Source organism: Pan troglodytes, chromosome 5 (assembly GCF_028858775.2).
Source record: "Pan troglodytes isolate AG18354 chromosome 5, NHGRI_mPanTro3-v2.0_pri, whole genome shotgun sequence".
Taxonomy (NCBI): domain Eukaryota; kingdom Metazoa; phylum Chordata; class Mammalia; order Primates; family Hominidae; genus Pan; species Pan troglodytes.
The window spans coordinates 55,765,215-55,791,848 of record NC_072403.2 but is presented as its reverse complement, the minus strand read 5'-3'; positions in this window follow the sequence as shown (position 1 = coordinate 55,791,848).

Genomic DNA, 26,634 nt, shown 5'->3' with positions numbered 1-26,634 from the left:
TTTCCTACTTTTTTATCTTTGGGTTAAATAATTTCCATAATATATCATGATACTTATAAACCACTTAAAAATATTTTCAGGATGCAGCAATGGTTGTGTTACACTCTTTGTAGTTATAACATAAAAACTTACTCCTCATTCTGTTTTACACACTGAAATTAAAATTTCGAATTTAGACTTCCGAAATAGTACACTGATAAGAGAAATATTAAAACAAAACACTTAGTGGTTAAAAAGCAGATATTTATGGGATCCTGAAGGTAATCTGATTAACTGGAATTTTATTATACAAAACCTTAGTAAATGTATATACTTATATATTAACTTTGAAATATACTGCTTTCTATGTGCTCCCCTAGCCACATGGACAGACATTTTCACACACACACATGCATGCACTTTTTCTGAGCTGTCTCCTTATGAGTTTTTCTCTGGCACAAGATTAAAATTTAAAATAGAAAGATAGAAATTGTGTTTGAGTAATTTCACTGTCCTTCCATATTTGGCTAGTAAGTAGTTATTGAATAAATTAATAGAACCACTACAATATTCATCATAAGACCGTAATCCAAATAAAAGATGCATTACATATTCACCCATATATATTCACTTCATAATGATTCTTTGGTTGGAATACTCCTAATAAGTATATCAAGCTATATATTTAGATCAAATTTTGAAAAATTACCTCTGCAAAGTCTGCTATGGATATATTTGAGAGATACCACCCTTCCCGTATTTAGATTGAGTAGAGGAAAAAATGATATCTCTAGAACATACTTCTTTCTCAGCCGATACATTTCATCTCTTTTGACAGAAAATATAACATTTTTAGACTATCACTTCAGAATATCTTTTAAGGAAATTATATGACTCTGCTATAGGTTCTTAATCTTACCAGTATGGATCAAATAGAAATAAATTATATTTGCCAGTCGTCTTATACCCACTATCACTCTTTGATTGTGGCTAAGTCCACAGAGAGCCACTGGAATTTCCTCTCCTGACAAAAATTGAGAAAAATGCTGATGATACAAATGCCATGTGCATTTTTTTTTTTTTAAAGACAGAATCTTCCTCTATTGCACAGGCTGCAGTGCAGTGACACGATTTTGGCTCACTGCAATCTCTGCCTCCCAGATTCAAGAGATTCTCCTGCCTCAGTCTCCTGAGTAGCTAGGATTACAGGTATATGCCACAATGCCTGGCTAATTTTTGTATTTTTAGTAGAGACAGGGTTTCATCATGTTGACCAGGTTGGTCTCGAACACCTGACTTCAGATGATTCTCCCGCCTCAGTCTCCCAAGGTGCTGGGATTACAGGCATGAGCCACCACGCCCGTCCCGTCCCATCCCGTGCATTCTTATTAGTATTCCAGGAATTGCAGCACTTCCTCTGGAATTTCCTCTTTCATCCATTTACTTTTCATTAAATGTGAGGTGAAGATCCAATAAAAATAATTAGAACTTTACCAGATTATGGGTATATTTGTGAGCATATTAACATTAGTATTACCATTGCTAAATGCCACTGGCTCAGGTACCTCATGTGCTTTAGAGTAGTAGCTCAATGGCCACGTCCAAGACTCCACGGAGATATGTGGGGATTTTGGAAGTGACAGATTTACGCGTGGAACCAGTGTTCTCTTATCTTTCTTACAAGGCAGATTGTCACTCTTTCTATTTACATCTTTGCTGCTTATGCTAAGAATGCTGGCCACCAGGCATAGCCATCTCCTGCTAGAGGCTTTCTTGAGCCCTCAAGGAATTGAAGCTGTCATCTTTCCTGGAGGGAATTAATTTAAATATTGTGTTCTCCTGCTCTCACACTCACCTAAACCCTTTCTTGTGTGTTGGCTTTAAGCAGTGCTAATTCAGGCTCTAGGTAACATAGGTGAACACTAGTCTGTAATCAACACATTTCCACAGCTACCTGAACTCTCTTTTCATTAAAGTCTTAAAAACAATCAGTCCATTAGGCTGACTGGCCAATTGAAATCGCCAAGCCGTTCCTCGCTAGTGTCATGGCTGAATTCTTACTGAAGCCTAAATATAAAGCTCCTATGTATATAACTTATCTAAAAATGTATAACCACAAGAATTACAGTTTACTAGTCCTTCAATTGCCCAAAGTCAAAATTGCATCTTCATCTAGTTATTCTATAATAATATTTAATATTTCTTAGAAAATAGGTGGCATCTATATTTTCTAAGATAAGATTGCATTTTCCTTCCATTCAAGTACTGGCATTCCTTGAATTCTATCAATTCTCTGCACCCAGGGTTTAAAATCTCTTATATAATGTCTCTGAAGAGCTAACACACAGTTCTTGCCAGAAGATGTGAGATAAATAGAATTATTCCAGAGACTCTGAGGAGCCCACGATCTATGTGGATGTATGCAGGTTAGTGCAGTGGTGGGGAAAAAGAGAGAAGATTAATTGCAATAAGTACTACTGTGTCCAGAATTGGTGGGTTCTTGGTCTCACTGACTTCAAGAATGAAGCCGCGGACCCTGGCGATGAGTGTTACAGTTCTTAAATGCGGCGTGTCCGGAGTTTGTTCCTTCTGATGTTCGGATGTGTTTGGAGTTTCTTCCTTCTGGTGGGTTCGTGGTCTCGCTGGCTCAGGAGTGAAACTGCAGACCATCGCGGTGAGTGTCACAGCTCTTAAGACGGCACGTCTGGAGTTGGGATCCTCCCGGTGGGTTCGTGGTCTCGCTGCTGAGGAGTGAAGCTGCAGACCTTCACAGTGAGTGCGGGGACCGGGTGCACCCTCCGCAGCTGCTGGTCTGGGTGCTAAGCCCCTCACTGCCCGGGGCCAGCAGGGCCAGCCGGCCCCTGCTAGTGCGGGGCCGCCAAGCCCATGCCCACCTGGAACTCTAGCTGGCCTGCAAGCGCTGCATGCAGCACCGGTTCCCACCTGGGCCTCTCCCTCCACACCTTCCCGCAAGCCCAGGGAGCCGGCTCCGTCCTCGGCCAGCCCAGAGAAGGGGTCCCACGGTGCAGCGGCGGGCTGAAGGGCTCCTCAAGCGCGGCCAGAATGGGCGCTGAGGCTGAGGAGGCACCCAGAGCCAGCGAGGTCTGCGAGGGCTTCCAGCACGCTGTCACCTCTCACTACTAGTTAGTCTGCATTTATGGAATATTTTGAGCACCAACAGTGGAATAATAATAAATTGAGTTATAGGCATATAATGAAATTCTATACAGCAATGAGAATAAAATCTTCAACTACCCAACAACATTGTTTACTGTTTATATTGTCTATACAATATATGTTGTATTTATTGATATATTTAATAACAAATCTCACAAAAATATTGCATAAAAGAAGTCTGACACAATGGAATGAATGATACATAAAAAGGTTCATTGTATCATTATCAATAATGAATAATTTAATCATTATTAATTAAAATTAATATCATTGAATATTTGGATGAGGTAGTTACCATAACATATATGATGTACCATTTTTGTAAATTACAAAAATCAAGCAAAGTTGATGTGTGCTTTTAAAAATCAGAATAACAGTTGTTCCTGGGGGGTTGAGGAATAATGACCAATAGAGGTAAGAGTGGGTATGATAATGCTGTATTTCTAGATGTGGGTAGTTATATAGGCGTGTACAGTTTGTGAAAACAGAACTATTCTTTTATTATATATGTACTTTTTCATGTATATATCATACTTCAAAAAAGTTTTTTAATATATAAAAATATGCAGAATAAAATGGACAAGTTCTTTTTCATTAGGCATATCTTAAACCCACTCTTGTCTCTAGAGCAAACCACTATAAATAGTTTTATGCATATTCTTCCAGGTGTTCTTTTTATGCATATACCTATATGCGTATGCATAGATAACTTGTACTTGACTCACAGAAAAACATATGTTCACATCTCTTTCAACTTTGTGGTCAGCAAATTCATGTTGATAGCTTGAAATTAGCCGTGTTAGGAGTATTTACACCACAGAAATTAAAGACTGCTACAAACCAGATTTTTTTTTCTCTGAGAGCAGGTTAATGATTTATAAATTTTTCTATTACAAAACAATATTGCACTAAGCATAAGTAACATATAACTTGAAGGTATTGCACCAGTGTCTCTTATTTTTCGAACTTTCTAATGAAAAGTCTGATATCCGAACAATTATTGATATCTATAGAAAGAGTTCCCTCACTCTCTCACACTCTGATTTTGATTGCTTCTCTATATTCTTGGGATTTTGAGATTTTACCACCATCTCTCCAAGTAAGATCCAATTTCTTGTGAAATAATCTCAGGAATAAGCATATTGGTGATGAGTTGTTGAAATTAGACATCCCAACATTCAGGAATGACTACAAGCAGTAGTCTATATAGGCAATTTCTATAACCAGCTCTTCTCCCAGTAGCAATGAGACTTTAAACATTTTGAACATTTCTAGGAGAAGTGGTCTTAGATGTTTGAGAAAACTAGAATTATACAGTGGCTAAGATTGGAAAGGGTGAGTATCAACATAAAAACAATAAAACAGTAGAGATTCACAGTCATAGAAACATGAATTAAAATTGTACCACTACTATTTATTAGCTGCATATTTAACTTTTACAAAATAATAAAATCTCTTTGAGTCCCAATTTCCTCAATTGGAAAAATAAGGATAATAGTTTTTATACATTTTTATTTTGTTATTGAAGATTAAATAGCCTGGTATATGTATATAAAGAAATTCTCTCAGTGTTTGGAATGTAAGAGGCACCCAAAATATATTAGCTTCTTCCTTGATTTTTTTTAACCCAAGCCATTGTCCTATACACTGAGGACTACAGGCGAAATTCTGGCTCTTTTCATTTTTCTGTATATACTCTCTATCTCACAGGTCACTGTTTGAGCTAGAGGTATGTGATGCTATATAGCAGAAAGAGCACTCTATTATGCTATTATCTTGCTCCTATGAAGTAACTGTTATATCATAGTAAAGAGGTCAAACCCTGTCTTTGTATCCCAGGCTCCTTATCTCAAAACGTGTAGGTTGCCTGGAAAAAGTCTTTACCAGGCCCAAGTGTTTACCAGACCTAAAACTCTACAACATTATGGAACAGATTCTTCCATCTCCCTCTGTAAGAGTAAGAAGTGACAGTGAGGGCGAGGATGTAGAGGTTCAAACTGAAGTGGAAAGCCCATCTTTTCTCAATAAAAGTAGGACAACTGCAGAATAAGAAGGATAATGGCAATGTGGTAGAGAGTAGTGATTTGTCAGGGGTTTCAATGAACCTACAGTAAGAAGGATTTAATCAGAGACTACAAGTGTAGAAATGAGAGTGAGTTCAAGAACTAATAAAATAAATAATATTGGATGAACACTTACTATATGCCAATAACTATGTTCATAATCTCACTTAGTCCTCACTATGCAGTTGTTTCTATTATTAACTTTCAAATGTGGAAAGTAAATCTTGATGAGATTAGTAATTTGACCAAGATCCTCCAACTAATAAGTGGCAAAACTTGTACTGAAATCTGTGCCTAGATGTTTGGAATAAAGCAATATAGAGAGGAAAGAGAAATGACAAGAAAAAAAGGGCTAAAGGATACCATAAACCCACTGGGTTAAGAAACTATGTCTATAAACCTTTGAAAACACATAATACACAGTAAAATGTGATGTTGATTAAGCACTCAAGAAATCATTGTAGATCAGCTGTTTCAAACACACACACACACACACAAGTTTAGAAAGAAGAGCCAAACAATATTTAAGTTTGTTCATAATTAATGACTCTAAAAGCAACCACATAATTTATTTGAAAGATTCAGGTGTTCCTCTATGCATAGTTCAATGGCTGTACAAAATGCATCTTTTATGTTCTTTGGACTGTGGCATATAAATAGACTAATCAGGAACAGACAATTCTTTGTAGGGAGTTAATGGTCCAGCTCTCATGCTCATGAATTTTCGAAATAGCATTTAAGATTAAAAGAGATTGTACTTCTTTTTTAGTCCTTATCCCCATTTGATGCTTGAATTCTTTCTAACATATTCCCACCAAGTAGTTATCCAACTCGCTCTTGAATAACCACAGTAAAAGTAAATTTACAACTTCCCAGAGCAACTAATTCCAGTTTTACATAGCTGATTTGTAGATCATCTTCTTCATGTTCAGCATCAATCACTTTCCCTGTTACTTTCATATCCTGGTTCTACACTTTGAGGTTATATTTAACTAGTTTAATTCCATTTCCCACATCCAACCTTCAAATTTCTGAAGACATCTCTCTATTCTCTCATTATATTTCGTGTTCCTTTTGCTAAACATTCCCATTTTCTTTCCCACATGATATGGTTTTACATTCTCATTCCATGCTGGCACTGCCATATAGAAATTTCTCCAGGATTTTGAGTGTTTCATTTTCTTTCCTAGAGCCAAATGCAAGATTCCAGGTGATATTTGACTAGTAACAAAACATCCCTCTTGTTTAGAATTATTTCTGTTCACTCATGCAGTCTAACCTAATTATCACAATCAAAAGCATGTCTCTTTCTAGGGACAACTATCTTAATTTCACCAGATTAACAAAACTAACATTTTCTCATTTTGCTTCTATACACTACAAAGCACAGAGTTAAAGCAAACTAATAGCATCTTTTCTTAAAACATCTGTTTCAGACATAAATTCTGCTCATCCATATTCTGTGAATGATATTCTTGAAATTAAATATATGCATATATATATATATATATATATGCAAGTATTGCAGTGTCACAGTCTGGCATATTTGGGAACTTTGCAAGTTTCATATTGTCCTATTATTCTGGATGTTCTGTAAAGCTTAACTCAGGTTCTTGCCACCTACGACTACCTGGAAATTAAACCACTCTAAGAGGTTCAAAGTGTTTTTCCTCTCCACTGATGTGATTTATTTAATGCTAATGATTTGTTAACCCAGGTCATGTTACTCAGGTATCTGTCTTCTACCCAATTTTAGCTTTCTTCCTTTATCACTTTCTACTCTATCTCTTCCTTTCTGGCTTGCTGGAATTTTTGATAGTGGTCAATATTGCTCAATACAGAAGGAAGTGATGGCTACTGTGTATCAGATGGGCTTTGTATATGTAACTCACTTACTTCAGGGAAGGCTGCAGGGAAACTTAACTCCCATGGGCTGAACCTGGTAAAGAACTGGAATGAGTGTGTTCTGGGGAGTCATCCCCAATCAATATCAAAGGCTTAACTGTGTTTGAATAGAGTTAAACTGTGTTTATACACTACATTGTACTCCAGTACACATAAAACCATAAATTTTTCAGTAACCTTAAAGTAGTCTTAACATGTTTTTGAATTTCTATATCAGGATAATTTAAGACTCAACCTCTAGAGAAGTTATCTTTGTCCTTTTCCTTGTGTATTATTCTCATGCCTCCCAGAGTCATATTTGCTTAGCTTTCTGAAGAAGCAAACTAGTCTTAGCTTCAAGGTCACACTGAAACTGAATCATATTGAAGTATAATCTCAGAAAAAATAAAACTCAACTAGTGCAAGGAGTCACAGAAGGAAAAACAAGGAAAGTAGAAAAGTTCAAATGTTAATTGTATAATCTCACGTATTTGCAAAAGAAAGAATGGCAAAAGCTTTAAGTTTCTTCCAAGGTAATTTTTGTGTGTTTTCCACATTGCTACAGAGGGAAATTAAGCAGAATAGAAAGAGTAGGGAGTATCTTGATTAAATCAGAACCAGAGCTTTAAGGAATTCTCTCTCAAACCATATGGGTAACCATAGGCAAGTGGCAAGTCATTTAACCCTTTGGCTCTGTTTTACTATGTGGGAAACAAAGAGTTAAATCAAGTGACGTCAATAGTTCTTTCAATTCTAAAATGAATAATTCTAAGAATTCCGCTCCAAAACACAATTCCAGAACAACCCTGACATACGCGTTTTAATCTAAAGATTTTCAGATGTGTGTTTTTATGAATGTCTGGGGATTTACATGTATTATTGTAAGCAGGAGTATTGTGTATGCATGTAAAAATAAGTAGGTTTTATTCTTTGGTAATTGAACTACTCAGTCCTCCAAATAATCAAAGGCTTCTCAAAATAATCACTAAGAGATTTTATTCACACATTTTTAAAGTTAAAATGGTTTTTCCCCAGTGAGGTAGTCTCTAATTTACTTGAGGCCGTGGACTCTATTATTCACCTTATTATTATTCACCTTATTATGTGCCAAGTACCTTCCCTATAGTAGGCACTCCTAAAAGGCTTCTATATTTAATCTTATAAAGATTTATCATTTTAAAATCCAAGACCTCTTTACTAAAAGCCAAAGTAGAAAAAAGTAATTTTCTACATCTGATACTGCAACCGAGATCAAATTTATACATGTATCTGAATTTTCTCCTTTAGACATTAATTCCTTCAAGACTAGTGAACTAATAATAAGCTGTCTACCAAGTTCAAAGTAATAAGGTAAAATAAAGATAAAATAACACATACAGTGTTTTCCCCTGAGAAGTTCACAAAGGAGAATTATTGATTTTTAAAAATTGAGAAACTGATTATAGCAAAAAGTTACATTTTCAAAAAAGTATCCAAAGGACCTAGAAGAATGGCAGCAAGTCATGTCTGCTATAACACCCATGTTTTCTACAATATTATTATTGTGGAGTTATATGTCTCAAGTCTAATATCTAGAAACTAAGCAGATGATGTAACTCAATTTTCCAAGCTTATTAGGGATATAGCATGAAGTTTAGACAGGTGGAAATGCAAGTATGCCATGAGAATAAAAAAGTAGCCCAGCATTTGGGAATAATTGAAACAGAGTGAATTTCCCTAAATATAATTTAGAAAGCCAATTCTGTGTGTAGAAAATAAGATAATATTGCCCAAATAATAGAATAGTATCATATGAATAATATAAGTTGTAGGGCTTAGAGTTTGCCATAAATCAACACTACTGGGTAAGACTGTGTAGGAAATCTTTGGATAGAAAAACAAATGGTTTTGCTGCTCCTCCTGGCTTGAACTAGATGTGGTTATATAGTAATTAAGGAATTCCATGAAATATAGAACTCATGCAGCTTCAGTTATAGCAAGACTCAGCTGTCTGACAGAAAATATAAGGCAAGTAATAATTGGAAAAGGGTATAAGTCATCTCCTAGATTGGTTGTTAACATCTAGCTCCTTACCTTGGTGTTATGGGACATGACCCAATGTGGGCATGTTCAATTCATGATAGTTCATTGAGGTAAACCCTTGACTGTGCATATTTCTGTGTACATGTTATACTTGGAAAAACTTTTTTCTAAACAAGATTCATTTACCAGTTCTTTGTCTAAAACCTTCTTTGAAGCTCTATATCACATTACAAATAAAAGCCTAGTGCTTTAATGGCCCACAAGGCCTTTCACAATACAGCCTCCCACCACACAATCTCCCACTGCTCTCCTCTTTGCTACCTTTTCCAACCATGCAGGCTTCTTGCTAATCCTTGAACCACTCCAACACAGTTTGTATTGGTGTATTTTTTTCCTAGCTGTTCATTCTGGCTGGACACCTCATCACTCAGACAGATGTTTGGCTAACACCCTCATTTCCTCAGGTCATTGCTCAAATTTCTGCTTCTCAATTAGGCCTACACTGACGAGCTTATTTAATGTGGTAATCTGCTACCCACAGTACCACCAATGTCCCTCAGTCTTCAAGCATACTATATCATTTATTGTTTATTCTATTTATTATTTATTTGCTGGCTCCTTCCCTTAGTATGTAAGCTCCTTGAGCAAAGATATTTGTCTATTTTGTTTCAAGAAGCCTCAACAAATCTCAGTAAAATTATTCAGCCTACCTCCACCTCAGGCAATGTAAAATACAGTTAAGTTCTATTAAAATGTCAAGTAAATACCATTTTATAAAAACTTGCAGAAAAGAGTAAGAGAGTCAAATATTATAAAGAGTTTCAGACAGTAGGTAGTTAAAAAAGCAACACCTATCCAGTAAAACTAGAAATGTAAAGATGATATAACATTAAAAAGTGTATTATTGTAATTTACATCAACAAAACAAAGTATAATCATTCCCTTCATTCTCTTCCTTACTACACACTTGATCACTGCAGCTACACCCTTCTGCAGTCTTCCTATATAATCTTGGTAGATTGATCTGAAAATCCCCAATATTGCTCTATTTCTTTTCTCTGAACTACCATGACATTGTATGACCCCAGTTATTTATGTTTCCTTTTTATTTTTCTTTATTATGTCCCATGGCCACTTGACCTCTTCCAAGGATGTTTGTGAGCTTTAGAGTGCCATGTGTACAGCACTCAGTTCTTTCTCTTTGCTCTCTTCCCCAGTCGTGGATCATTAGTCATTCTTCTCAAGTTCCAAATCTAGTTTGCCAACTTCCTGGGGTATTGTAAATAAAACTACTGTCAGGCATGGTGGCTCAGGCCTGTAATCCCAACACTTTGGGAGGCCAAGGCAGGAGAATCCTCTGAGGCCAAGAGTTTAAGACTAGCCTGGGCAACTTAATGATGCCATGTCTCTACAAATTAAAGAAAAAAAAAATTAGCTGGGTGTGGTGACATGTGCCTGCAGTCCTAGCTACTTGGGAGACTGAGGCAGGAGGATTGCTTAAATCCACAGGAGTTTGAGGTTACAGTGAGCTATGATCAAATCACTGCACTCCAGTCTGGGTGACACAGTGAGACCCTGTTCCTGAAACGAAAACATCATGATTTAGAGTAAAGCTAAAGAAAGAAGTGGAAAGAAAAGGAAAAGTTAACTTCAGGTTTTTCAGCTCTGGAAAGGGCTTGGATAAGTGATGAGACCAAGTACAGAACTGTTGAGGATCTAAAGAAGAGCCTCCTTTGGAGGGAATAAGATGATATCATCTTTGGATAAATTATTCAATTTTATATACTTTCACATTACAAAGTCTTTGAATAGTATTGTAACAGGAAATGTGTATCAGGCAAGAGGCTATAGATGGAAATAAAATTTGAAAGTTATCCATTAAGAGGTAATGAAGATATAGAAGAAGATGACATGGTGAATCCAGTTGTGCCAAGGGTAATGTCATGGAGACACTCAGAAGCAGCGCAAGGGAAAGAAGAGGAGTTAGTAAAAGGGAAAGTAAAGGGAAAGTGGACCAGAGGAGCACAGTTATGGGTTCTAATGAAGTTCATTTGCAAAGACGAACTGTTTGTACAGCCAGCAGCTATGGAAGGGAATTTCAGGAAAGATTAAACGTATGACTTTTTTTTTTTTTTTTTTTTGAGTCTCGCTCTGTCGCCAGGCTGGAGTACAGTGGCGCAATGCGCAATCTCGGCTCACTGCAACCTCCACCTCCTAGGTTCAAGCGATTCTCCTGCCTCAGCTTCCCGAGTAGCTAGTACTACAGGCACATGCCACCACACCCAGCTGATTTTTTTATTTTTAGTACAGATGGGGTTTCAGCATGTTGGCCAGGATGGCCTCAATCTCGACTTCGTGATCCGCCCACGTCGCACCTCGGCTTCCCAAAGTGCTGGGATTATAGGTGTGAGCCACCGTGCCCGGCCATGTATCACATTTTTAAAGTACCATTAATATGATAACAAAGAAAAGAATGTTGAATTTATAGACAGCAATTGTCCTTTTTGTAGAAAAATATTGAGCTCCTGTATTTCAGGTTAAAATGGCATGTCAATTCTTCAGACGAAGTAACTGAACATATCAAATAGTATCTTCAGGTCATATAGCTGGTAGAAGACTTGAAACTAGAAACCGGAGCTGAAATGAAGTCAAAAATTCTCACTTTGGTATGATTTCATGTTTCTGAAAAAAATATCAAGTCATACAGTGCATTAAAAAATTTTTCTGATATCTAAGACTATGATAGAAATTTCATATGTATATATGTGCATGTATGTGTGTGTGTATAACAAATCACTTTTTTAATACCCTTGATGTATTAAATGCAAAGCAGAAATTATTTGGAAGATGAAATATATAGGAATAAATTATAAAAAGTAATATTTGGATTTATTTTGTGACTAAGTTGTGAATGTTACTTTTACTATTGCTCTTAAAATATAATCTCTTAACACCTAAGTTGTTTTACTAAAAGGAAGCTATTGGTTAGAAAAACAGGCAACAACAGGTTTTTATAATCTTCATATTTTAAAAAACTGATACATTTCAACCCTGTAATTTTCTCCTGTTTCTTAATAACATGAATTTTAGATAAAGATATTCCAATGAAATTATTTTTGTTATTTAAAAAGATTAAAATGAACAATTTTTTCTTTCATACATATAATACAAATTATTTATAATACTTCTTTTTTATTTTTATTTTTAAATTGAAAGAAAATTGAAATCAAAACAAATTACCAAAGGACAAATCATTCTTTCCAATAACAGAAGATTGTTCTTATGTTCAAAACAGCAACTGATTAAACAGACTATAAAACAGAACAGACGGCCTTCTAGTCCAATCTCAAGAAATTCAAGTCCAGAGGAGCAGGCTGACACTAGAAACAAGATTCCAGCTGTGAACCATTGTGAATGAGAAACTGCTTTTGCTTCTGTTACAGTAGGTCTAGCAGAGATGTAACCAGAGCTCCGTCTTGCGTCACAGGAAAGGCTCACAGCAGCAACACTCATCATTCCCCAATCCAGCAGGCTAGAACCTATGACCCATGCATAGGTTATAACAGATCTTCAGATCATAATTATGGTGTCTGAACATGGATGTGTATGCACACAAGCATATGCACACACATGCACACATTTTCTCTCACCATAATCAAAAAACTGCAAAAAATTTCACACATTTACATATGTAAAATTATATAAAAATATATTTTTAAATAGTAAAGAAAATTTTGTATGATTCATATTATATCTTGTTTCGAAAGTGGTTCATATTTTAGGAAAGGGGTAATGGCCAATACTTGTTTGGTTTAGTTTTGACTTTCATAGTATCATCTGTATTCCATGATTACATCTAACTTTTAGGCATCATGTCAAACGATGTTGATTATATCTGCATTTATAACATACATAGATTGCCTCTTCTGTCGAGGAGAAGATATAGCACAAATACACAATTCATTTTCAGCACAGCCCTGTAACCACTGGTTATAAATTTCAACTACTTTCTTACCAGTATTTTCAATACCCTTGTCCAGCCAACTCTGAAAATCTGTAACCTTGAGTTGATTCAACTTCCTGTCTTCTACACCTTGTTGCTGCATGCTGCTGCAGAAGATGCTTGGACCCTGATCACCTCACAGCCATTATTCAAATGTTCTCTGTTCAACTTCTCTTCTCACTACCCAAAACGGGACCCCCATAACTTCACTATACTTCTCAGAATCTCAAAGCCCTCCTACTCCCACCACTGTTCTTCCACCACTTTGCAAGAAAATATAAAAGTCTACTAACCATGAGCTACTCTAACTATACTTCAGGGCTGCTGCATTCTATCTTTGCCCTCTTGATACTGCCTTTCTTGTCTGTTTCAGACAGTGAGACTTCTCCCTAAGGCTAACCTACCACCTTTAGCAAAGCCCATATTCTCTTCTGACTCTTCAACAATTATTTCTCTTCTCTCTCCTTTGAAATTTTGCCCTCATCCTATGAAACCATTTAAGTTATTACAGTTTTCTAAAAACTATCCCTTTATTCTGTGTCTTCATCTAATCCTCATCATAACTGTCTTTCTGAAAATACTACAGCATTTTTATATTTTTAGCCAGATGAATTATCCACTTCTTTAACTTTCATTTACTTCCTTTCTTGATGCTGTCTCCTGGGTCTCTTCCTGACACTGAATGTGACTTTGTTGACCTCTTTACTGAGTTTTCTTCCTCTCCACATTACTAAAAATGCATTATTTCTAAACTCCTTATGGTAGATACTTGAGAGATATAGTTCTTCATCTCATAGGACCAACCATAAGCAGTCATACGAACTGTGACTCGACTGTGCTTCAAATAAAAGAGGAATGAATTGATTCATTAACTCCCATCTCACATGTTCTGTCACAATGCAATCATGTTCCCACGTCTCTGGTAAAACATTCATGTGCTTCAAGAAGAGAGAGTCCTATGTTATGTCATACCTCTTTTCAGGGAATTGTCTGTGCTAGGAGGCAAAGGGTTCAACCAGAAAAGATATCGAGGTTTGGAGATGTGATTCTTTCATTTTTAGTACATATCATAGTTATAAGAACAATGCAATAATTCATTTGACTCTCCCATTAATTGAGATTGAGCATGCACACACACACACACACACATATCTACACACACACACGTATATATGTATATATTTCTAAAGTACTCTTTGATATATATGTGTATCAAAGTACTTTTTTATGTATATATGACATATGTGTGTGTGTGTGTGTGTGTCTCCTGTGCTTAACTCCATGCCTAGAACATAGTAAATGGTTAAGTAAATATATGCCAAATAAATGAATAAATATATGTCAAGTAAATATATGTACTTGACGTATGTATATATGTATATATGTATACATATATGTATATATATGTACCTGACATATGTATATATAAATGTATATCAAGTAAATATATGTCAAACAAATGAGGTGGGTTAAGTAGCATTTTGTACTTGTTAAAAGAACTGGTTTGGAAATTTAACAAACACGATTTTGTATTCTTATTTCAGTCCTATTGTGTGATCTTGGTAAGTTTTTGAACCCTCATGATTCTCTTTTCTCATAAGTACTATGTGAAGAATACAAAAAGATAATAAATACTCATAGATTGTTTTGAGTTTTTAACAATACTATGTATGCAAATCTACTTATACTAGACTCTGTACATAGTAAATCCTCAGTTGCTTTTAATATTTCTTTGTCTTTAAATTTTTGTGATTATTGGACTTAGTTTTTATCTTGATTATTGTCCAAGTGATATATATACTGGTTCTAAAAGATCAAAGAGTACTTTAGATTTTTAATGAAAAATAGCAACCTTATTTCACCATTCTTCACTTCCCAATTCCATTATTTAGTCTTTGCTATTTATTCCATTATTTAATTTTATATTTATCAATAATATATTTAAACTGCTACTTTACAATTTAATTTTTAATGTTATTAACTTGAGGAGGATAAAACACTCTAAACATAATTTCACCATCCATAACTTTTATCTCTTGTTATTCTCTCAAAAAAAAGTTATGTCATAGTTTACAAAATATCTTCCTCCAGTTTTTTTTTATTGTTTCCAATATCTTTGCAAATTTTAAATGGTCTGTGATATGTATATAAGCCAAAAGGCCTAAGAGTTTTAGTATACAAAAATACTGAGTTAGATAATTGTTTAGGATATGATTGTTCGTTATTAAAAATTAAGCCTATTTGAGGCCAGGTAAGGTGGCTCACACCTGTAATCCCAGCATTTTGGGAGGCAGAGGCAGAGGGATCTCCTGAGATCAGGAGTTCGAAACCAGCCTTGCCAACATGTTGAAACCCCGTCTCTAGCAAAAAAAAAAAAAAAAAAAAAAAATTAGCTAGGTGTGGTGGCACACGCCTGTGATTCCAGCTCCTCAGGAGGCTGAGACACAAGAATCTCTTGAGCCCAGGAGGCAGAGGTTGCAATGAGTTGAGATCGTGCCATTGCACCCCAGCCTGGGTGACAGAGTGAGACTACATCTCTAATAATAATAATAATAATAAAATAATAATAATAATGTGTATTTGAGCTTTGAATGTTTAAAAAAATGGAAACAAATAACAAATATGGCATTCAGAATGAATAATTATCTGTAGTGTTTTCTGATGTGACATCACATATTTCCTTTTTCCTTTTATTTCAAAAAAAAATACAAGAATTTCTAAATACCCCTCTTGTGTTCACTAATTGTTAACTCTGCTATATATGCTTTTCCTTTCACTTTCTCTTAATAAAGGTAAAATATATGCATACAAAATATACACATATGTTATGTAGGTATGTATTTAGTTTTTGACTAAACCTTTTGAGAGTGCGTTGCAGACCTTCTGACCCTTCACCTGTAAATATTTCAGCATATATCTCCGTAGAACAGACATGTTACATAGTCATAGTACACGTATAAAATTAAAGAAATTTAAAAGTGATGCAATAGTTATCCAATATGAAATTCATACTCAGATTTTACCAGTCGTTTCAATAATATACTTTATAACAATTTCCACCAAAAATGATGTATAACAAGATCACACATTGCTTCTCATCAAGAAGCACGTAATGTCAGTTTACTCTCTTATTGGATCCTTCAGATGTCTCCTGTGTACAGGAGCTTTGCTTTGCTTTGCTTTCTTTCCTCTCTCTTTCTTTCTTTTCTCCTTTCTTTCTTTCCTTCTTTCTTTCTTTTTTCCTCTCTTTCTCTCTCTCTCCTTCCTTCCTTTCTTCCTTCCTTTCATCCTTTCTTTTCTAATAAATATTCCTTTGTAAACACAGGATAAATGAAAAAAAGCAACAGGTATTGGTGCTGTCAGAAGCCTGGGTTTCAGTATAATCAATTTTTCTCAATTATGAATTTCATACTGAATATTAAAAAAAATAGTGTGGAAATAAGATGAGGAAAACATGATAGTAAATCTAGTAGTGAATGTGCCAAATTGATTAATTTGGAGATTTTTAAAAGAAGTTTGTCCCCTGTGTTGTTGAAAGTCATATATACAACTTGTTTAGGCAAAGAACCTTCATATCTCTATGGCATCTTCTATGTGTTGCTTAAAAAACAGGTATGACATTTTCCTCTAGAGTCCCCCAGTGAATTACACTGTGACTGACAGCTACTTTTAAAGATGATCACATATTTCTTTCTTGAGAGTCTTGTTTCAAGGAACTGCCACTTAATTTTAATACAATTTAATCAGAAAGGGGCTATCTGGGTTGACTTCATTATGCATTCACACATTCAATCACACCAACATCACTTTTCAAATACCATCTCTTACAAATGGATGCTGTTAACTTTCTCAACAGTAAAGGCAGGCATGTGATTTCTACCCATCGGTGGCGACTTAATAAATCACCCAACATATTACAGTTTCACGCCAAGTTAGCACCTTCATCAGGGAATGAAATTAGCAGAGCAAATCCTGGCTAATTGTGAAAGATGCTAATTACCCACTCACCCTGTAAAATAAGGCATGAGTGATGTGTGGTGAGCCCCGCACAAAGTCATGAACACTTGGAAAAGCAACACTTAAATAAAGCTTAAAACTGCTTATGCAGAGAGAAATGACGACCAGACAGAGAGCAAAAATATACAGCTAGTAGAGGGACGAATAAAAGTGCATAAAAGTGCAGGGATTTTTTTTTTTAATCTCATTTTAGAACTGTAGCAAGACTAGTGAGGACATGGATGACTCCAGGGATTCATTATGGGGCCTTTATTTCTAGGTCTCCAATGCAAAGCCCCATCTGATCATTACTGGGAACAAGTTCTCACTGGGTAATAGCTCTTCACAGCTGGACATGGGATACCTATAAAAGAAGTGACCTCCATTCAGTTAATCCTGGAGGGACGGAGGTCCACATTACAGACTGGCAGTAATTAGCTCCCCTGCTGGTGGTCTCTGCTAAGACTCCAGGAGCCAAACAGGTCACAGAGTGTGAATCCTGAGCAGGCATTTCAGCGGCTGCCAGTTCCCTTCTGATCTTGCCTGGGATGAGCTGGTGGAAGTGTGATGGGAGGATTTAGCCGTGTCACTGTCATTCTGGTACCCAGTCTTTGGATGGGACACTGTGTTCCCTGAACTTGTCAATTTGTCACCTTTCAGCAGCATGAGGCTTGTGTTAAGAGGGGAAGCATGTTCTTTTCTATCAATGTTGTTTAGGTGTGTGTTTAAAAACAAAAAAACAAAAATTGTACTACAACATGTACTATCTTTCTCTGCTCTTTCTAACTCCTCTGAAGATCTGAGCAATCGCTTAAGACTTCAGTACTACCAAAATCCAACAAAGTAAGCAAAACCTACACTCCTATCTGTCAGTCTCTTAAGACCCACACAGTAAATTTGCTTATGAAAGGAAATTATCACTTTACATTCAATTAAAATGTCCCTGACTAATGGCTTGTGAAAGCCACTAACGCAATTATACCATTTACAATTGCAAAGGTAACCCTGAGAGAGTGAGTGTGTGGTTAATTTATGTAATGATGTGAAGGTGATAAATTATTAAATCCCTAAAGAGGCAATATGGGGATTCCTCACAAGATGAATTCAGTGAAATAATTTATATCAATATCAACAGGAAAGGAAAAGAAAGGAAAGAAGAGGAGAGGAGAGGAGAGGACAGGGGAGGGGAGGGGAGGGGAGGGAGGGAAGGGGAGGAGAAAGGGAAAAGGAAAGGAAGATAAAGGGAAGGGGAAAGGAAAGAGAAAGGTAAGGTAAGGGATAGAGAGAGAAAGAAAGGTTCCATCAGAGAAGGAACATCATACAGAAACTCTAACAAAAAATGTTGCACATAGACAATCACCTCATCCATTATTTTGTATAAAAATTAACAATTTGAGCTACTTAATAACACACAAATAGGCTGGGGGCAGTGGCTCATGCCTGTAATCCCAGCACTTTGGGAGGCCGAGGAGAGCAGATCACGAGGTCAAGAAATCGATACCATCCTGGCCAACATGGTGAAACCCCATCTCTACTAAAAATACAAAAATTAGCTGGGCGTGGTGGTGGGCGCCTGTAGTCCCAGATATTCAGGAGGCTGAGGCAGGAGAACCGCTTGAACCCGGGAGGCAGAGGTTGCAGTGAGCCAAGATTGCACCACTGCACTCCAGCCTGGTGACAGAGTGAGACTCCATCTAAAAAAATAAAAATAAATAAAAAATAAACACACAAATAAATATTATGACCCACTCTATGTTTGGTCTTTCTCTATTAACAACCTGTACCCTTGAAAATAATAATAATAATAATAACTAAAAGCTTTTAAATGGTAAACCTTTTCAAAAAAGGAAAAAAGTTTTCTCTTCGTATCTCAACATTCAAGACATACTCTACACAAAGTATACATTCCAGGAAAACTGAACTTTCTCTCTAAAATGTCCTGTATTTTACAAACTGTGTCATGTCAATACTTCACTGTGCTACAAGCATCATCTCCCCACATTTTCCACTTTTTAAAATTCTCCTACTCCTTGAAACCTATACTATGAAGTAGATTCTGATTTTCCACCAGCCCCGATCACTCTTTATGAAGTAACCTAGATTTACTCTGAACTTCAAGAGAGTTAGCTACTTTTATATTTTAACCAAATTTTCAGTTTCTCTATGTTTCTTCACCTCTTTCTAAAGATTCTTACCATAGAAGCTTAAACTCTGTCAACACTCCCACAACACCTCACAAATAGTGGGTACTAAAAATTGTAGAATAAACATATCCCTATGCCCTGTGAATTTCTTCAGAGTAAGATTATGCCAAAAACTCATTCAAATATTTAAACGACACTATTACCTGTTGAATGTAGAAAGAAACCTAGTTGGTACAATAGAACTTGGAGAGTCAGGATTATGGAATCATGGGCGTTGGGACAAGACAGCAGTTTGATCATCAATTACAGTAACTTCATTTTGTAAATGGAAAAAGGAGGTTCAGAGAAAGGTGAAACAAAATTACACAGATGGGCAAATGGCAAACCAAGGACTTGAATCCGAATGTTTACATTTAATTCAAAATCCTTTGGCTGCCTCAAATGAAAAATTATATATATGCCATGAGATACATACTTAGATTTCCAGAAAAGGTGAAAATCTATATTATTAAAAATCAAGCTAACTAAACAAACATAGGGACATTAAGACTTAATGGGGCACAGAAATAGGAAGTAAGAATATACATAAATAATGCAAGAGGAAGTAGTCTATGGGCCAAGTGAGTTGATATTTGGAAAGGCCTAAAAGAGTTCTCAGAAGAAAGCATCAACAATTTTATTTTGATTCCTTATGTCAGAGAGAAATTGAGTCGACCCATGGATGGGTAGTCACTAGAAAAGAAAATATGTAGGTAGGTAAGGGTGAGGGTGTCAAAAATCATGAATTCCAAGGGTTAAATAATAAAATCATTGATACCCAAAGTGTTTCCATGAAAAATCTGTTGATCAAGCTGGATTGTAAAATTCCTGGTAATGGGGATATTTGCTTTATATTCTTCAAAATGCCTCCAGAACACAGTAAGTTTTTAAGAAATTATTATTAATATATGATTAAACCCATCAGAAGGGTAAGGATTAAAAATATTTTATCCAGAAAATCCTTTTTTAATAAAATTCAACAGCTTTAATATTTCTTAAAGTTTAAACAAAATGCAAAAAAAAAACACACATTTTCAAATGGTGGAGGGTGTGCTGAACTGTGGGTGTGCCACATTGTCAATTATTCCCCTCAATATGCTAAATAGTATCCTCAGTAACCCAGAGGACTGGTATGTGCATGAATTTATACTTTCACAGCATGTAGACTTGTCATTTTTCCCAGATTTAAAAAAAAATCTGCCTGGGTCATGTTAGGGGGTCTCACAGGTATTGCAATAGCATTAAAATTGCTTTGATGTTTTAAAAAAAATACATTTTCAGAAACTTATTTAATGTCATGATGTGTTTGCCTTCTAAAACACGTTGTTATGAACATGCAAGCAAACAGTAGCAAATATTATCTAAACTACAAACTTCATAAGGAAGCCAAATTGCAAAATATATCCATGCAGTGCCATAAAAAATATATAAAGATTAAGAATGTCAGTTATAATTGGTGATAATGTTGTAATTGATTGATTACTGATTAATTATTTATGATGTTCTTGTTGCTGAACTACCTGCCTTGACAGAATATTATGCACGTTAACAAAACAGATTGTGCCGATTTGGTTCTCGCCTTACTAATTCTTACATGTTTGTTTGTTTGTTTTTAATTTACTGTAAAAATTGAATACTTATATAAATTCCAAAGTTATCGGACTTTATATTTTCTTCGGGTAGCTCTGGAAAAAACTTAGTGGTAGAATTGAAAATATAATTTGGGGAATTAGATAGAAGGGTGAATCTGTTCTCAACTTCTCATTAACCATAATTATTATTAGACATAAATATAGCTGTAGAAAGAAAGCATTTAATCTGCCATTCATAGCTGTAGCCTTCGGCCTGCCTCTGATCTCCCTCTATCTTACACAAACTGGGAATGCTTTGTATTTGGTTCCTAGAAGATAACAAAATGGCTATTTGTAGATCTACTTGTGATTTCTTGTTCTGACAAGAACCAGAGCAGCAGCAGTGGTGTCCTTCTCACCGTCAGTATCCCTGTCAGGGAAAGAAGGGTGCCAGCAGGGAGCAGTCTGCTCAGGCCTCTCTTGGCACCAGCAATCCTGGTGCTGACAGCTTCTTGGCTCACTGAACATTTTCAACACTCACCACACAGTCCAGACCCTGAGGGCCTAAATGGGCTGCACCTACGTTTTTCTTCTGATTTAGCATTAAGTAATGTGTGCATAAAATAATTTAACAAATGTTCTATAACCATTTAAGCTACTACAATAAATATACTCTGATATAAAAATAACATTTCGACAGTCATCTGACGGATAACTTTTTTCCCTAGAAATGCTGCCTAGATGGAGGAACAGTGGTGCAGTAAATATGGCAAATTCTGCAGGTAACTTTAAGTGGTCACACTTAGGCAGATCATGTCTTAGATTAAAATTCATGTCTATTTCAAGTACATGGGTATTGAGGTCTTAGTTATTAGACACACAGGTACATGGAAAATTTACTTGACTTTGAAATGAATGCTTGAGAAATAGGCTACTGTTTTTCCTCTCAGCTTTGGGCTTCACAAGGCAGCTTATAACAATGAAAGCCCTTAAAAGCATTGATAGGTTAAGGGCTATTAGTCTGGGTCAGAAAAAAGGTCATTTAACTCAGTAAGCTTGGACACATAATCTTAATGCTTTGCTTTTTCTACCAGGAAGATTCAGGGCTTTATTGAGGGAGATTCAAATACCGAGTTGTTTAGTGGATAAATAACCTTGTAAAATCTCAGGCTCCTAACACAATGCAATCACCATCATCCATTGAATCTTCAAGGAGCTAATGACTCCTTCTTCAAGTGAGGGGTAATGCTCTTGGGTGACTATATATATTTTGTTCCAAGATCAATAATGTGCTGGTTCTCTGTATCTAACAGTTATTGATACATATCCAACTGATTCTGTTTCATAGCCTTCTGTTTATTTTGGAATGCTAGCTATATTTTTGAGAACTTTATTCAGTCTTATTTTAATTCCCCTTTAGCATATTCTTTTATTTATGTTATCTCAAGAGTGATCTCTTGTTGGGATGGTTCCATGAAATTAATGTTTCTTACTGCAACCATATTTTTTTGGAAGAAATTTCTTGGCCAGCTGATTGTTTTCTCTTCATGCTCATTTCTCCATCTTTGTTTGGTCTGTGCTTGCTTTTCTAGGAACCCCCAGGTTTCTCAGGTGAGAACCAGTTCTTATATATCTGGTTCTGTATTGTGCTAAGAAAATATAACCAATACATTTTCAGAGTCAGTGTGTAGCTTGCCCCAGGCTCTGGTTGAGGGGTTGTCATGGCCCTTTCCTGACACTCCTGGGATATTGCTCACTACAGGCAACAGATCCTAGTCAGAGTCAAAGCGGTTTCCACTTTCCATTTGCAAACAGGTGCTCTGCTCCCTGACAGTGGGTGGGGCACTGTTAGAACTGCTTCCCCTGGGAGTGGAACTTAGAGATGACATTTCCAAGAGTCATTTCCAGGAGCGAAGCCCTATAGACTTGCCTCTTCACGCGGCTACTTTGTTTTCATTCCATTTCTTCTCCCCAGATAAATTTAACCTGTTTCTGGGCATGAGCATGTTTGTATAAGTATGTACTAATAATGTCTTGTCTGTCATGCTGTGTGGTTTTAGTATGGGGATACAGTGTGAACTAATTTTAACATATTTACCTCTTAAAAGCATTTTTTAAAATCTGTGTTTATGTAATCTTGAACAGCTTCAGAATAAGCTACGTCTTATACAAAGTCCAAACAAAAGAAGAAATACAAACTATATTAGCTCACAACACACACACACACACACACACACACACACACACAAGATATTTATCTAAGCATTAGGTTTCTACTTCCAAATGTGAAAAGAATATGAAGTCAATTTTTTTTAAGATCGGTAACAATATTTTAGAGTTGAGAGAAAAAGAAAAAGAGCATGCTCACAATTTAAGGGACTCTGAGACTTGAATATGTAATTCATGGGGGTATAATTTATCAACAAAAATCATGCTCAGACTGCTATCAATTGAGTACAATTAACCTCATCCTGTAAAATATCTTACTCTACAAAATCTATTACTCCATGAAATCACTTGCTCTGTAAAAATATTTTAATGAAATATCAATTAATATTTGACACAAAAGTTAAATTTTAAAAAATATAACATTTCATTAAAATGCTTTATTGCTCAAATATAAAAAAAGCTTAAATTAGTAACATTAATATTCAGAATAAGCAATAGCATGAACCATATTACTTGCTGGTTTATTCAGCTTAAAATTCTAAGAGCCAAATGAGGAAATAGACATGATATTCAGTAATAGGTAGAATATTTTTTTCCTCCATTGGAAATAATCCATTTCTTTTAATTATTTACATATTAATCTTATTAATGCTAGTGATATTATATAAGCCTAAACATCCTTGTGGCCAGACTCTCAGCATTCTCTTCTAGTACTCTGTCACCAGGCCTTCACCTCTCCCTCTTCTCTCTCTCCTTAAATTTTTGTGTTCTACTCTTAATAACACTTTGGAAATGTATGAGTAACTTAAAGATATGGACTTAGGTTTGCTGTTTGCTCATATGACATCTACCTTTATTCTACGTGTATAAGGTACTGTCCTGCCAAGATTGACTCTGACAGAAAATGTCAAAGAGATTTTATGTGTCAATATTTCATCTAGTCCTTTTTTAAGACCTCCTTTTTCTCCTTTGAGACATTTTCTCAAAGCAGAGTAGTCTTCAATTGCCAAGAAAATGCTACTATTGTTCCCAATTCTATCCAATTTCCTATTCACTCTCAGTTTTCTTTGTCTGCTTATTTAACATTAAAACACATTTTTATAAAGGGCAGTTGTGTCAAGTTTTCCAGCTATATCTTTCTTAAAAGCCCTTTATTCTTATTTAAAATACCAAGATTAACATATCCACATTCAGTTTAATCTCCTTGCTTTAACTATCCTAAACTTTTATGTATCAGTAACACTGGTTCCTGTCCCAGGTTGAAGGGTAAAGTTCGGGTGCTAAGAATAAAAGAGATCTTTGAGTTGACAACAGTAGCATTTTGTTAGCTATTGAAGGCTACTCTACTTTGAGTAGATGTCTCAAAGGAGAAATAAGAGAACCAAATTTGAATTAAATTCACTTCCAATTGCATTACAAGATTATATGTTCTTATAATTATTGATCTTTCTCAAGCAGCCCTTGTAATAAATATTTTTTGTCCCCAAATCCTTACTAATTCATTATCCTGCCATTTCTCTCCCTTTTAGTTGCCATGCTGAAAGAAATAAGTTAAAATTGCATGCAAATGTATCACTACAGTAACCAAATTTCAAATACTCTGTTGGGAAATAATGTGACTTGATGAATACACTAATAGTAAAAACCTGAATCAAAGAACAATAAGAGCTTTCTGTAAAATGAAATGCACAAAATGATGTAAAATTACGGTGTTCATGTAGTCAGTGTGGACACTCTTGAAAACCCATTGAGAGATTAAATATTAAAGGGTTTTATAAACTACATAACAAAACAGTTTATAACAAAAGGGTAAATTTTGTTAGGTGGAACAAATTTAACATGCTTGCAGTAAACACAATTAACCTTGTGATATAGTTTGGATGTGTGTCCCTTCCAAATCTCATGTTGAAATGTGAGCCCCAGTGTTGAAAGTGAGATCTAGTGGGAGGTGTTTGAATCATGGAGGTGGGTCCCTCATGAATGGCTTGGTGGCCTCCCCATGGTAATGAGTGAGTTCCAGCTCTATTTGTTCTCCTGAGCTGGTTGTTTAAAGAAGCCTGGTACCTCCTTCTCTCTCTTGCTCGCTCTCTCCCCATGTGACTTGCCTGCTCTCCCTTCGCCTTCCACCATGAATAAAAGTTTCCTGAGGCCTCACCAGAAGCTGAGCAGATTGGCACCATGCTTGTACAGCCTGCAGAACCAAATAATTTATTAAATTACCCAGTCTCAGGTATTCCTTTATAGCAACGCAAAACATGATAACACACCATGCTTCTCCAATTTTATGTATTTTAATTTATGTATTTTAGTCAGTCCCTTACTTATTAACTGAAATAAGTAATTTGATGTCTATCAAAATATTGGTGTCTAGACTGAAAAATGTTTAGTATTGAGAAATAAAAGCCCGTAAGATAAGATTAGTGTTATGCAGTAGAAAGATAGTGAGCAGAGAATTAAAAAAAAAACACCACTGGGTTTAAATCCTCAAGAATGTCATAACCATGTGGTCTTGGGTAAGTATTTAAACTTTTTTTCCTTGTAAAATGAACTCACTGCAGAGTTGTTGTGAGAGTAAAGGTAAAGTTACTAGTTGGGTATTTTGTACCAAAAGATACACAATGATAGATTATATCATATTCCTTATTATTGCCATACAAATTATTTCAATAGTGTATGCTATTTCTCTATTCCTTTAATCAAAACTCAGATACTGAAATATTCTGAATATATACTTTGCTCACAAAACATTTTGCAAAGCTGTTACATATTCAAGACCAGAGAGCAAAGCCTTTAAACTGTAGGAATATTTATAAAGGCAGTCTTTACCACTAAATGTAAACTAGTGAGTCTCCACTTTACCACCTAAGTTCAGAAATGATACACATATTTTTGAATTACCTATAATAAAGAGTAAAATGCGTGTTAGAAAGTTAGTAACTAGGAAAATCTCTCTGAACATACAGACAAAAGCTTAGTTGATTAAGTGAAAAATGAGAAGTCATATAATTTTTTGTTACAGCTTTATTAAAAATAGATATGCAACGTCATTAGAGGACTGTCTCCTTATTAAATAGGAGTAGATAAGTTTCAACCCTTTTACAATTTTGAAGCCACTATCTATAAAGAGCAAAAAATTGATGTTTGAAAATGGTAAATTAAATTCATTTTGCTTACATAAGCAATCATATTTAAGGAAAAGTATTTTAGAATTAGGTTCCCTAAAATAAGTGGGCCTCCTATAACAAACCCTACTTTTATGTCTATAAGTAGAAAATAATTAGAAACAAATTCTGGGTTAAATGGTCATGATAATAGCATAGATTCCCACAGGCATAAAAGAACCATGACAAATCACAAGTTTAACATCCTTCTGTCTAGAATAAACTTCACCTTCTCTAAGTCCTATAGCTAGCAACTCTTTGACTATAAATCCTCTGAAGAGGCAGTTTACATATAACACTGTTGTTAAATATAGTCTAGTCCTTTGGGTATTTACCTTTAGCATTAGATATGCTCATTAGCCTAAGAAGAGAACAGAAGCTTTGGCTGCCTATGTGTTAGTGAGAAGAAAGGATTTTCAGGAGGGT